General features: G+C 40.4%; 1 long non-coding RNA gene across 6 annotated transcripts in view; it reads right to left on the reverse strand.

Annotated features, from left to right (window-relative positions):
* The window catches only part of LOC122556660, a 37,283-nt gene extending 25,062 nt beyond the window's left edge, over positions 1-12,221 (reverse strand). Inside the window, exons 1-4 of one of the 6 annotated variants that reach the window (XR_006313601.1) lie at positions 10,560-12,220; positions 3,356-3,462; positions 832-917; positions 559-716 (exon numbers count right to left, since the gene is read on the reverse strand). This is a non-coding gene — a long non-coding RNA (uncharacterized LOC122556660). Of the gene's footprint in view, positions 1-558; positions 717-831; positions 918-3,355; positions 3,463-10,559 lie in introns of all 6 variants that reach the window. The other 5 variants (XR_006313600.1, XR_006313599.1, XR_006313596.1 and 2 more) reach the window with 5 other exon arrangements.
* Between the last annotated feature and the right edge of the window lie 958 nt (positions 12,222-13,179).

Here is a 13,179-nt window from a genome sequence, read left to right on the forward strand (position 1 = left end):
GGGTCAGGGAGTCCAGAACTAGAGGCCATAGGTTTAGGATGAGAGGGGAAAGATATAAAAGAGACCTAAGGGGCAACTTTTTCACGCAGAGGGTGGTATGTGTATGGAATGAGCTGCCAGAGGATGTGGTGGAGGCTGGTAAAACTGCAATATTTAAGAGGCATTTGGATGGGTATATGAATAGGAAGGGTTTGGAGGGATATGGGCCGGGTGCTGGCAGGTGGGACTAGATTGGGTTGGGATGTCTGGTCGGGATGGACAGGTTGGACCGAAGGGTCTGTTTCCATGCTGTACATCTCTATGACTCTATTATTAAGACACTGAGAAAGAATAAGAAAGGTTTAGTATAAAATTTCTGAAAACTAGTGAAAATTCAAAGGAGGAAATGGAAAAATAAAATAATAATTTTTCTTAGACATTCTAGTGAAGATATATACTAATATCCTCAAATTTAATCCAACATGAGCATTTTAGTCTCAGAGGTTATTTAGGGATGTTCTATAATTGTATTTATTAATAATTGCTTTTAGATATTCTGAATACTTCTTTCCGACTAACCTCACCAATTCTGATGATGCTTCCAAGATATAGGAAATAACCAAAATCATTCTTGAACATTTAAGTCTTTGTCTGCTCTTATGTCACCAATTTGGCTCAATCTCCATAACAAATACATTTGTCTGCCAAAGCTACAGTTAGATTCCTTGAAGGTCTCACTAGATGATGAGAAAGCACATATTAGTAGTCATTGACTTCAATCCAAAGCTGAATCTTTCACACAGCCAATATTGAGTAAAAAGCATATGCAGCACAAATAAAGATAATACCTACCAGAGCAGTTGTTGGTTGTGCATGGATCTGCTTCAGTCAGTGTGATCCTTAATAATACAGTAAATACTCAGCATTTCAGGCAACATCTGCAGAGAGAGAAACAGGGTTAATGTTTCAGCAGTTCTGATAAATGTCCATCTGAAATCTCAATCTTCTTTCTTCCTCCACAAATATGACCTGACCAGCTGAGTAATTCCAGCATTTTCAATTTTAATTTCAAAATATTTTGATTTTCTGTAAAAATACACTGGAAGACACTGATTTCAACTTATTTCTTTAACTGGATGTTAAGAAATACAAATTTGAGTTGACAATATTTATGACCCCATTGACCAAGCTGATGTGGCTTTGGCTATTCAAAGTAATAATACAGCCTGCATCGAAACCTTCAGCCAGTTTCAGCCAATAGACACATTTCAATATGTATATCAGCATTCAAACACCTCATTTCCCATTCTGGGTTGGAAATAATCAGTGCACATTCTGTGTAGGCACAGGTCACTCCCAGGGGCTTAGACTAGAAAATTTATTCTTATTTTGTGTGACCTGGAAAGGCAGGAATGCTTCTTTGGGACCCACCAGAAGAAATGCCAACACAGAAGTTCTCCCTGCACCTCCTCAATGTACACAAACCCATCATACATAACTTTATGTTGTTCAAGGTGAGTTCATAATAGAAAAACTTAATCTGCCAAACTGAAAAAAGAAATCAGGCCGTTTTTAAAAAAAATCTTTCATAGAAGGTGAATGGTATTAGCTAAGCCAGTGTTCATTACACATCACCAATTGTCCTCAAGGTGGTAGTAGTGAGCCACTTTCTTGAACCATGCAACACGTGATGTTGGTACACTCACAGTGCTTTTAAGGAAAAGTATTCCATCATTTTGACCTGATAACAGTGAAGAAACAGTAATATAGTTCCAAGTTAGTATGGCATGTGGAGGGGAAACTGAAAGTGGTGGTATTCCCCTGCATCTGCTGTCCCTGTCTTTCTAAATTGTAGAGGTTGATATATTCTTGAAGGAGAAAGTGAGGTCTGCAGATGCTGGAGATCAAAGTTGAAACTTTATTGCTGGAACAGCACAGCAGGTCAGGCAGCATCCAGGGAACAGGAGATTCGACGTTTCGGGCACAGGCCCTTCTTCAGGCCTGTGCCCGAAACGTCGAATCTCCTGTTCCCTGGATGCTGCCTGACCTGCTGTGCTGTTCCAGCAATAAAGTTTATATTCTTGAAGGACCCTTGGTGAGATACTGCAGGGAATCTTGTAGATGGTGCACACTGCGTATTGTTGGTGAAAGGAGGTGGATAAGACTGGTGTCAATCTAGCAAAATAACCCAAGAAACTGTGAATGCTGGAAATCAGAAACAAAATCAGAAATTGCTGGAAAAACGCAGCAAGTCTAGTAGCATCACTGGGTCACTGGACCTGAAATGTTAACACTGCTTTCTCTGCTCAGATGCTACCAGACCTGTTGAATTTTCCCAGCAATTCCTCTTTTTGTACTCAATGGTGTTGAGCCTCTGGAGTGTTGTTGGAGGATACACTCATCCAGGCAAGTGGAGAGTATTTATATTCCTGATTTGTGATGGACAGATTTGGGGGAGTCAGGATGTGAGTTACACGCATTCCCAACCTGTGAACTACCCTTCAGTCACAGCAATTATGTGGCAGGTCAGTTCAGTTTCTGGTCAATGGTAAATCTGAGGATTCAGTAATGAGAATGTCATTGAATGTCGGGGGAGATAGTTAGATGCTCCCTTGTTGGAAATGGCCATTAACTGGCAACTGTGTGACACAAAAGTTACCTGTTGGACTATAACCTGGTATTGTGTGATTTTTAACTCAGTATCTGAGGAGTTGCAGATGGGATGGTACATTGTGCAATCATCAGACAATGCCACACTTCTCATCTTATGACTAATAGGAGGTTGTTGATGAAACAGTTAAAGATGATTGGGCCAAGGACACTAACCTGAGGAACTCCTGCAGTGATATCCTGTGAATCACATGATTAATCTCCAACAACCATAATCATTTGCACCAAATATGACTCGGTCCAAGGCTCACCTCACCCTTCACTGCAATTCCATTGAGTCCAATTTTGCTAGGAGTCTTTAATTGCCACCTTGATATTAATGAGCAGTCACTCTCACCTCTCCCCTTGAATACAGCTCTGTGGTCCATGTTTGTACCAAAGCTGTAATAGGTCAGGAGCTAAGTAACTTTGGCAGAGCCCAAACTGAGTTAACCCACAGCATCTGCGATATATGTTACACTGGCTAACATATATAAAACCACAAATGGCATCACAGTGATTGTAAATAGAATCTAAAAGCTAGTTAGTGGCAATGTGTGAATACTAAAGACTGAAAAGCTGACAACAGCATGAAGGATGTGAAAATTAATTTTCTTAACAGCCATCCATCAATATGTCCTTGTACAGAGATATGATTAATAAATACAACCAAAAATGAAGTAAATAAACCTTATTTTCTGCACCTACAATTTAAAGCACACCTTACCTATGTTGAAGATCATGCTTCTTCATTCTCTCTCGTGGCCTAGCCCTGCAATGCTTCCTCTTGTGAAGAAACTTCCAATTGGACTCCTCTCTGGACAACCAGGGCTCCTAAGATAGCACAGGATAACTCCTCTTCATCAGTAAACTCGAGGCACAGTTAAAGTTCAAGATTAAAACAAAGCCCTTTTGTTGTTGATCATGTCCTCCACTGCACAGGTGGCCAATTCCAAATTGTTTTAAGAAAGTGTGAGAATCTTAAAAAAAAGTGAGTGTGATGTCACCGGGATCTCCACTTTGGCACCAATGCTTTACAAAGCCTCCAGACTTTGTTTAAAGAGCAGTGACAGGAAAATTAAAAGGGAAGAGAAAACTGGTAAAAAATAAGAGAGAGTAGCAAAATCAATTAAAAAAAAAACTAGAACTGCACGAAACTTGGCATTTTAAATAAAAAAGTAGAGAAAGCACCAAAAATACAGAAAAGCACAATTCTGCAAAAAAATTCTCACCCTGGCATTTTAGTGTGAACAATAAAATGGAAATCAAACAAATAACAATGGAATGGCATACCATTAACTTTCTGTCAAAATTTCAGTTATTCAAAGAAAGAATCAATATTTACTTTATGGAGCAGCAGATTGCTGACAAAGAATGATAGGCAAAGTACTTCATACTTTGGGCACTAAAGAGTTAAGAACAACAATATCCAATGGTGCTCTGATGTTGATTGGAATGATCCTAATAAAATTTTCCAGATTTCGAAGATCAACTTAATGTTTGCATTCATTTCCAGATACACAAGCTTGAGTTCAAGTCAAACTGACCAACAGCCAGGTGAAAGAACTGACTAATTCATAGGCATTTGTCCACACACGAAAGCTAATTTAGCTGAAAGGCTTATTGAGGAAGTCATTGTAGGCACACCGACACATCTTTCAGAAAAGCATTTCTGGATAAATCCAAAGACTATACATTGACACATGGAAGAAGAATGCAAGTTTTGAGCAGTTGTAGCCGAGTAGCAGCATTTCATGTGCTCCACTCTGCAGCAATCATTGCAGCCGCATCAACAGGCTCAGTAGAACATCCAAATCTTGCAGAGATGTGGCTTATCTCACCCACCAAGATAATGTCCAGCATTTCATCACATATGTAAGTTATGTTCTACAAGAGGACATTGGGCTAAACATATTAGAAGTCAAATTGCCCAAAGAAACCCAATGTATAACACAATGCTCCACAGCAGGTGGAGAAATACCAACCACAGAACAATGACAAAGAAGCTTCCAAAGTTCAATCTATGGCATGCAAACATGTCAATAAATTCTAAGACGGACAAAATTACAGCTTGCAAACAGTAAATGTGGTAAACTTGACACATCCCATATCAATGCGGTCAGAAATTGGCACCTTGTTTGGAAGATATTTCATCAATGTGCAAATTTAATTTTGTCTACAAGCAACCCAGTGAACTGTGAGAATTCATAAACATCTACCTTTTGTTTCCCAGACTGTTAGCCAATAAGAGTAATTTTCTTTTGGCCCTTTTAAAAATATCTCTGCAGAATGTTTGCTATCTGTTGTGCTGTGTGAGTATGTTTGCGTTGGGATTAAAAGGATATATAGTTCTCATTTTAGATTATAGTTCAGATGCTAACCAATTTTGTGGTTTCTTTTTACAAATTAATTTGGTTTAATAATAAACAGATTACTTTTGAGTTCATGAAAGAAACCTGATGAAAGTTTACTTTCTTCTGGATAGCAGCACTGAACGAGAAACAATCCACTATTTTGGTGACTTAATCAATACATTTGGAATAATGGTGTGACTCATGAAATGGTGCAACTTGATTACCAGAGCATTTGTCTCATCCACAGTTTAACACATTTTAGAAGAATGAGGGGTGATCTTCTTAAAAAATAAGATATCTGAAGGGGCTTGACAGGGTTGGTCAGAAGCTCGGAACACTCCAGCGAGTGACTCACCTCCTGATTCCCCAAAGTCAGTCCCATCTATAAGACACAAGTCAGGAGTATGATGAAATACTCCCAAACTCCTTGGAGGGTGCAGCTCCAACAAAACTCAAGAAGCCTGACACCACCCAGGACAAAGCAGCCTGCTTGACTGTCACCACATCTACAAACATCCATTTCCTCCACCACTGACATTCAATAATTTCAGGGAGTACTATCTAGAAATTGCACCACAAATGCATCAAAGGTCCTTAGACAGTACATTCCAAATCCATAACCATTTTCATCTCAAAGGCCAAGGGCAGCAGATTCATTCAAACATCACCTGCACATTCCCCTCCAAGTCACTCACTATCCTGACTTGGAAATATATTGCTGTTCTTTCAGTAGGAGTGGCTCAAATCTTGGATTTCCTTCCCTAATGTCATTGCGGATCAACCTATAGCACAAAGAATGCAGCAGTTCAAAGAAGGCAGCTCACCATCACCCTCTCGAGGTCAACTGCGGACCAATAATAAATGCTAGCCAGCCAGCAATGCTCATGTCCCATGTATGAGTAAAGAGATGACACTGGAAAGATGTTTGCCCACAGAGTTATTTAGAAGTAAAGGACACAGTTTCAAAATAATAATTTCCCCATTTAAAAAGGAGACAAGGAAAAATTTCTTTCCTTAGAAATAATCTTTGAAATTCTCTATCCTAATGGAGGCCGAGCCATTAAATATATTCAAAGCTGAGTGAGACTGATTCTTGATCCACAAGGGAGCCAAAGAGGGCAGGGAGCAAAATTAAGACAAGGCCATAATTAGATTAGCTCTGATTTTATCGAATACTGGATGAGTTTCAAAAGACCAAATGTCCTGACCCTGCATTTGTTTATGATTTTATGTCTGGCTCAAACAAATTTGATATCTGCAGTTTCAAACAGACAGCTACAAAAAAACATTCCCCCATGAACCTAATTCAGTGTACAAACCATAGAGATAATAATATAGATTTCATGGTGAATAAAATTATGGCTGATAATGAAGAACACCACCAATGAAGATTTAGTAACTCTGTGCTACGGATTTCTCCTTTTCCAATGTCAATTTGAATCTGAAACCAGGTCAAAGGGCTTTCAAAGCATTCAATAACAGTGATATAATCAAGAACAAGAAGCCAATCACACTGAAATATTCTCACCAACAGCTGCAGTAAGTGAACTGTAACAAAGCTTTTACTATTAAATAATATTTCACAAAGATTAAAATAAATTATTGGTATTTAAACATGTGGTTAGAGTAGAAGCTGAAATGTACAAGTTTAAACAGTTAAAATGCATATTTAAGAACAATGCTAAATTAATTGTTGAAAAAAGTCATGCCTGTTGAAGATTTTCATTTTGCACTAATCGGAACAAAATTGTAAGAATACCATATCTGAAAGGTACAATAATTTACACTGCATTGAAATTGATTGGTAAACCAACTGCCATTTTTTGAGGCACTGCCAGGGAGAGTATATCAGAGAACTATTGTCTTCCACACATTAAAAAAAATGTATTTGGATTTCAGCATCAGTGATATACATGCCCTCAACTGGCAGATCATATCAAATGGCATCCTTTTGGCTGTTCACAGTAGGCAAAATACTGACCATACTCTACCAGTCATCCCTACAAACTCAGAAGATAATGTCTAACATCTTGGAAGAGCAGGGTCGGATTAGAACAAGTCAACATGGATTTAGTAAGGGGAGGTCGTGCCTGACAAACCTGTTGGAGTTCTTTGAAGAGGTGACAAGTAGGTTAGACCGGGGAAACCCAGTGTATGTGGTCTATCTAGACTTCCAAAAGGCCTTTGATAAGGTGCCACATGGGAGGCTGCTGAGCAAGGTGAGGGCCCATGGTGTTCGAGTGAGCTACTGGTATGGATTGAGGATTGGCTGTCTGACAGGAGCCAGAGAGTTGGGATAAAAGGTTCTTTTTCGGAATGGCAGCCGGTGACAAGCGGTGTCCCGCAGGGTTCAGTGTTGGGACCGCAGCTGTTCACATTATATATTAATGACCTGGATGAAGGGACTGGGGGCATTCAAGCGAAGTTTGCCCATGATACAAAGTTAGGTGGACAGGCAGGTAGTACTGAGGAAGTGGGGAGGCTGCAGAAGGATCTAGACAGTTTGGAGGAGTGGTCCAGGAAATGGTTGTTGGAATTCAATGTGAGCAAATGCGAGGTCATGCACTTTGGGAAAAAGAATAGAAGCATGGATTACTTTCTAAATGGTGAGAAAATTCGTAAAGCCAAAGTATCGAGGGATCTGGGAGTGCTAGTTGAGGATTCTCTAAAGGTAAACATGCAGGTTGAGTCCGTGATTAAGAAAGCGAATGCAATGTTGTCTCTTATCTCAAGAGGGTTGGAATATAAAAGCACTGTTGTGCTACTGAGACTTTATAAAGCTCTGGTTAGGCCCCATTTGGAGTACTGTGTCCAGTTTTGGTCCCCACACCTCAGGAAGGACATACTGGCACTGGAGCGTGTTCAGCGGAGATTCACACGGATGATCCCTGGAATGGTAGGTCTAACATACGAGGAACGGCTGAGGATCCTGGGATTGTATTCATTGGAGTTTAGAAGATTAAGGGGAGATCTAATAGAAATTTACAAGATAATACATGGCTTGGAAAGGGTGGACGCTAGGAAATTGTTTCCGTTAGGTGAGGAGACTAGGACCCGTGGACACAGCCTTAGAATTAGAGGGGGTAAATTCAGAACAGAAATGCGGAGACATTTCTTCAGCCAGAGAGTGGTGGGCCTGTGGAATTCATTGCCACAGAGTGCAGTGGAGGCTGGGACGCTAAATGTCTTCAAGGCAGAAATTGATAAATTCTTGATGTCACAAGGAATTAAGGGCTACGGGGAGAATGCGGGTAAGTGGAGTTGAAGTGCCCATCAGCCATGATTGAATTGCGGAGTGGACTCGATGGGCCGAATGGCCTTACTTCCGCTCCTATGTCTTATGGTCTTATTAAATATTTTCTGCACACGTGCTATGTATGTCAACCTACCCTCGACAGCTAAAAGAAACATGACCATGCAATGCACATTTTTAAAATAAACACAGATGTGCAGGACAATACTTACCTGGTGCATTAGAGTTTTACAGCACAGAAAGAGGCCCATTGGCTTATCATGCCTCTATCAGTCATAAAGTATCTATCTGTTTTAATCCCATTTTCCAGCATTTAGCCTTTAACCTTGTAAGCTATGGCATTTCAAATGCTTACCGAATCACTTTTTAAATGGCTCAACGGTTCTCACCTGTACCTCCCTTTTTGGTAGTGAGTTCCAGATACCCTCTGGGTGAAAATGAATTCTCAAATCCCCTACTTCTTACCTTAAAATTGCTACCTCAATTATTAACACCTCAATTAAAGGGAAACATTTTTCTATGTATGTCTTAACCTTTTATACTTTAATCAGACCCCCCAGCTTTCTCTACTCTAAGGAAGACAACTCCAGCCTATCTACTCTCTTTTCATAGGTAAAGCACTCCAACCTGACAGCATCATAGTGAATCTCCTCTGCACCTTCTTTAGTGCAATCACATCCTTCCTACAGGTGATGACCAGAACTGTACATATTACACCAGCTGTGGCCAAATAAACATTATATATAGCTCCATCATTACCTTCCTACTCTTGTATTCAATACCTTGACTAATAAAAGGCAAAGTCCCATATGTCTTCTGAACCAACTTATCTACCTCTCCTACTCTCAAAGATCTACAGACATGAATAAAAGTCCCTCTTATCCTCCGTACTTCCTAGAATCTTGCCATTCAACTTGAACACACTTTGCCCCATTAGTTGTTCCAAAATGCAACTTTTCAGGATTTTAAATTCCATTCATCACTGTTCAGCTTAACTATGTGCATAGATCATTGACCAACCCATCTGTATCATTCTGTAATCTGAGGCTATCCTCCTCACTATCACCCCATCAATTTTCATTTCATTGACAAACTTACAAATCAACCCTACTGTATTCAAATCTCAATCATTTATAGATACTATTAACAGCAAGGGCTCCACTGACTCCCAAAGAATCCCACTGGACACAGGCCTCCATCACAAAACTTCAACCTTCACTCTGTACTTCCTGCCATTAAACCAAATTTGGAACCAATTTGTCAAATTGCCTTGAATCCTATGGGCTCTTAGCTTCTTAATCAGTCTACCACATGAGACTTTGACAAACGCCTTACTGAAGTCCACATAGACTACACAGACTACATCAACTGCACTACCTTCACGTACACACCTAGTCAACCACTTGAAAAATTCAAATATTAGGTATTAAAAGCCACGCTGACTTTCCTTGATGGATTCTTGCCTTTCCAAATGTAGATTAATTATATCCTTCAATTTCTTTTCCCTATAGTTTCCCCAACACAGGTGTTAGACTCATTAGCCTACAGTTTTGTGGTTTGTCCCTACCACCCTTCTTGATTAATGGTACCGCATTAGTTATCTTCCAGTCCTTTGTCATCTCTTCTGTGGCCAGAGAGGTTTGAAAATGTCAGAGCCATTGCAAACTGCCTCCTTGCTTCCCACAGCAGCCTGGGCCTGAGGATTTATCCACTTTCAAGCCTGTTAAAATCACTAATATCTCTTCCCTTTCGATAATTTTGTTTAAATATTTCACAATCCTACTCTTATTATCCTATTTTTTATAAATTTTTTTGATCTATCCAACATATCTCTCTCTCCCTGGCAGTTTACAGGAGACACTTTTTAAAAAAAAATTCGATCATATGGCCTCATTTGAAGAATCTTCAAAGATACCATCCATCCTTACTACAGTAATTGACTCCATGTTCAACATCATACCACCTCTCCCTTTACCACATCTCCAGCCTCCACCATCTCATCTGAAGATTCTGTATCTCTGAGCTACCATTCCTGTACTACCCTCAACCATGTCTGCGTGATAGCAATGAAATCAGATCCCCATGTGCTGATCGCCTCTCGAATATTCTGCCTTACTCGCAAGCGTCCTTGCATTCAAATAAAGCTACTCAGTCTTACCATATTTCCCCGTGCCTTGAGTAGATTTGCAGTCTTCGAGATTGACTTGGTTCTTCTGCGCAAAACACCCGTCTGAACCTTCACTGCACATCCCCCCCACCACCCCGCAACATTATCCATCGCAACACATTGTCCAGTTTGTCAAACAATCAGCACCTTTTCTCACCCGGTATAAACTCCCTTTGTAATTTGGCAGCCTTGGGCTTATCTGGAGGAGTGCAAGGTAGAATGTATGTGTATTTCTTCAGCAATACTCAAAGATAAAATTAAGTCTTCAGGTCTAATTATGCTGTTTAGCAGTAAATATGAACTCAGTATAACACCAAAAATTGAGTTATACCTCCTTCAAAAAATACCGCATTACTGACGGGTTTTACAGCTGTGTAATAGCGGAAAGGCCAGTTCTTGTTAATTCATCGATTTGATTGCAATGGGGGCGGCACTTCAATAGCACACCTCAGGGTGAAGCATTGAATCACTGACACCAGTCTGTGTTTAACAAGATACACGGTCTTGCTGTCAGTTTCAAAGGATGGCAAACGCTGATAGTTTCGCTGTCATTAAAACCTTAAAATTCGGGTCAATATAGAAACCTCGTAAAAGTTAAATGCAGACGTTTGTTTCTTGTTTGACATTTTGAACGCTACATTTTTCTCTTTAAACTGTATGTGAAATTAAGCAAGTGCACAGTTGTTTTGGGACGGGAATGCTGGGTCTGGAAACCTTGCAACAAAGTTTGTAGCCGTCACCCGAATGTATTTCATTCGTCAGAATGGGTTTACTCAAAAATGCTTTTAAAGCTTAGAGATGGAAGTCTGATCATACCCCTCTTAGTTCATACCCCTCGTCCCTTTCTCTCCTTTAATTCCTGTTTTCGGTTTACATGTCATTTCACTCTTCACTGTCGCGTTACCTCAACATGCAATCTAATGCATAACTAATTATCCCACGCTTTCAGGTAGTACTGATCTAAATAAAGGATTGTGATTAAATAGAAAGGCAATTCAGCGAATGGGCTGGCACGGTGTGATTGTTGCAATAGTATTGTAAGAATTTAACGATTGGGTCACAAATTATTGCAAAATTCTAATTAATGGGACAAATAACAAAACAACCGATTTTGCTGGATCGGAAAGTTACAAAAAATGTCATATTTAACAGCAGCCCATGTTCGATCATCTGGGTTAAACTAAATTAGAATATAAAAGGAACATCGATGAAGGAAACGATGCTGGGATTTTCAACCAGGTGGATGTCTAACAGTTTAAAACTGCGTGGATATCCTTCCTGGTTCTCCGTTAATCTGAAATTTTTGTTGTTAGCCTCTGGCAGCCAAAGCTTCGCGTTGTTCTTCAAGTAGTTGGCACTGGGCTCCCGGGGCGGTGAGCTGTTGACTTGACTCGACTGTACTCATGGTGTGTACACTTACTGTTGCTATACCAAGTGTTCAACAACAATCCACAAGATGGAGTCTAGCAAGAAACAGAGTTTCAAAATGGAAAGAAAATAAACGGCACCAAGAAAAAAAACCGTGCATTCAGCGAGTCGGAGACTGCACCTCAAAAGGAGGGCCGCTACCACCGTCAGTCCTATCAACAGCAACTCAATTTAAAAAAAAGAACTTGTCTCAACCAATCGGGAATATTGCAGGATAGACCACGTTTTCAGCCATCACGATTGACGTGGTTTTATGTTCACGAATCTCTAACCATCCAGATTCCACTATCATTAGTCAACAGGGAAAGGGAAGAATGACTGATGTTTACAGCGGCAATATACTGAAAGATTTCCAGAACCGCCTTAATATTGGTCTGTCAGCATTTCAAGCTACCTACACTGTATTGCGCATATTCGTAAAAAGCATTAGTCCACACTTTTGTAACGCTTGTTCTCAGAATGCAATGAGAACATCTAGCTACGGGAGAGGATTTCAGATTAAATCCTAACCGGGACTGATTTTCAAGGGGGTGAGGGGGCGGGATGCTGAGGTCGCTAAAGAAATCTATTTTTGGAACAGTCCCATGGTTGTTTAATCCAGCAATGGCAGATCAGAGATCCAATCAATGCTCACGTATCATAGCAATAAACACATACACTGTGAGCTAGATTTGTGATTGACGTGGTCATCATCTACCAATATGGAAGATTGCAAAAAGATCACAAGTTACGACTTAAATTCTGCATGTTACCTTAAATATATCCCATGGAACAATGCAAAAGAGGACAGGGGCGATTTAAATAGCATCGTGAAAGTGTTTTCTTGCGCGGTTAGAATTGGCCGGGAACATTGATACGTGACGCCCCTGACTGGGTCACATGACAGCTGCACATCCGAAGTAGACAGGCAGGAAGCTGGAAGGACACAGCAAGCCAAGCAGCATCAGTAAAGGAGCCAACGTTGTTCAGACCCAATCTCCAGCATTCCCATCTTCAGAATAACAACACTGGGTCACCCCCCCTCCCATCCAGTGTGCTTTCACGTCAGCAACTTTTACGAGCCAAGTTCTAACAAGCGTGCTCCGAGTATTCGAGCCGGGCCACAACTTGGAGAAACCTAAATATGTAGAAGTGATTCATGTGGGTGTGGGTGTGGCTGTGGGGTGGTGGGGAGAACCAGAGGTAGGAAAATATGATTCCGCTTGAATTGCCAGTGACCAGTAAAATACTTACATCCCTATACTTGGATTTCACATGTTAGCAGTCTCTCAAACTGAGCTGAGCCAAACATCGATATTGAAAGGACACTGCTAACAGGACGTATCACTCTTTATTCACCACATCCCTAA

Source organism: Chiloscyllium plagiosum, chromosome 14 (assembly GCF_004010195.1).
Source record: "Chiloscyllium plagiosum isolate BGI_BamShark_2017 chromosome 14, ASM401019v2, whole genome shotgun sequence".
NCBI classification, from domain to species: domain Eukaryota; kingdom Metazoa; phylum Chordata; class Chondrichthyes; order Orectolobiformes; family Hemiscylliidae; genus Chiloscyllium; species Chiloscyllium plagiosum.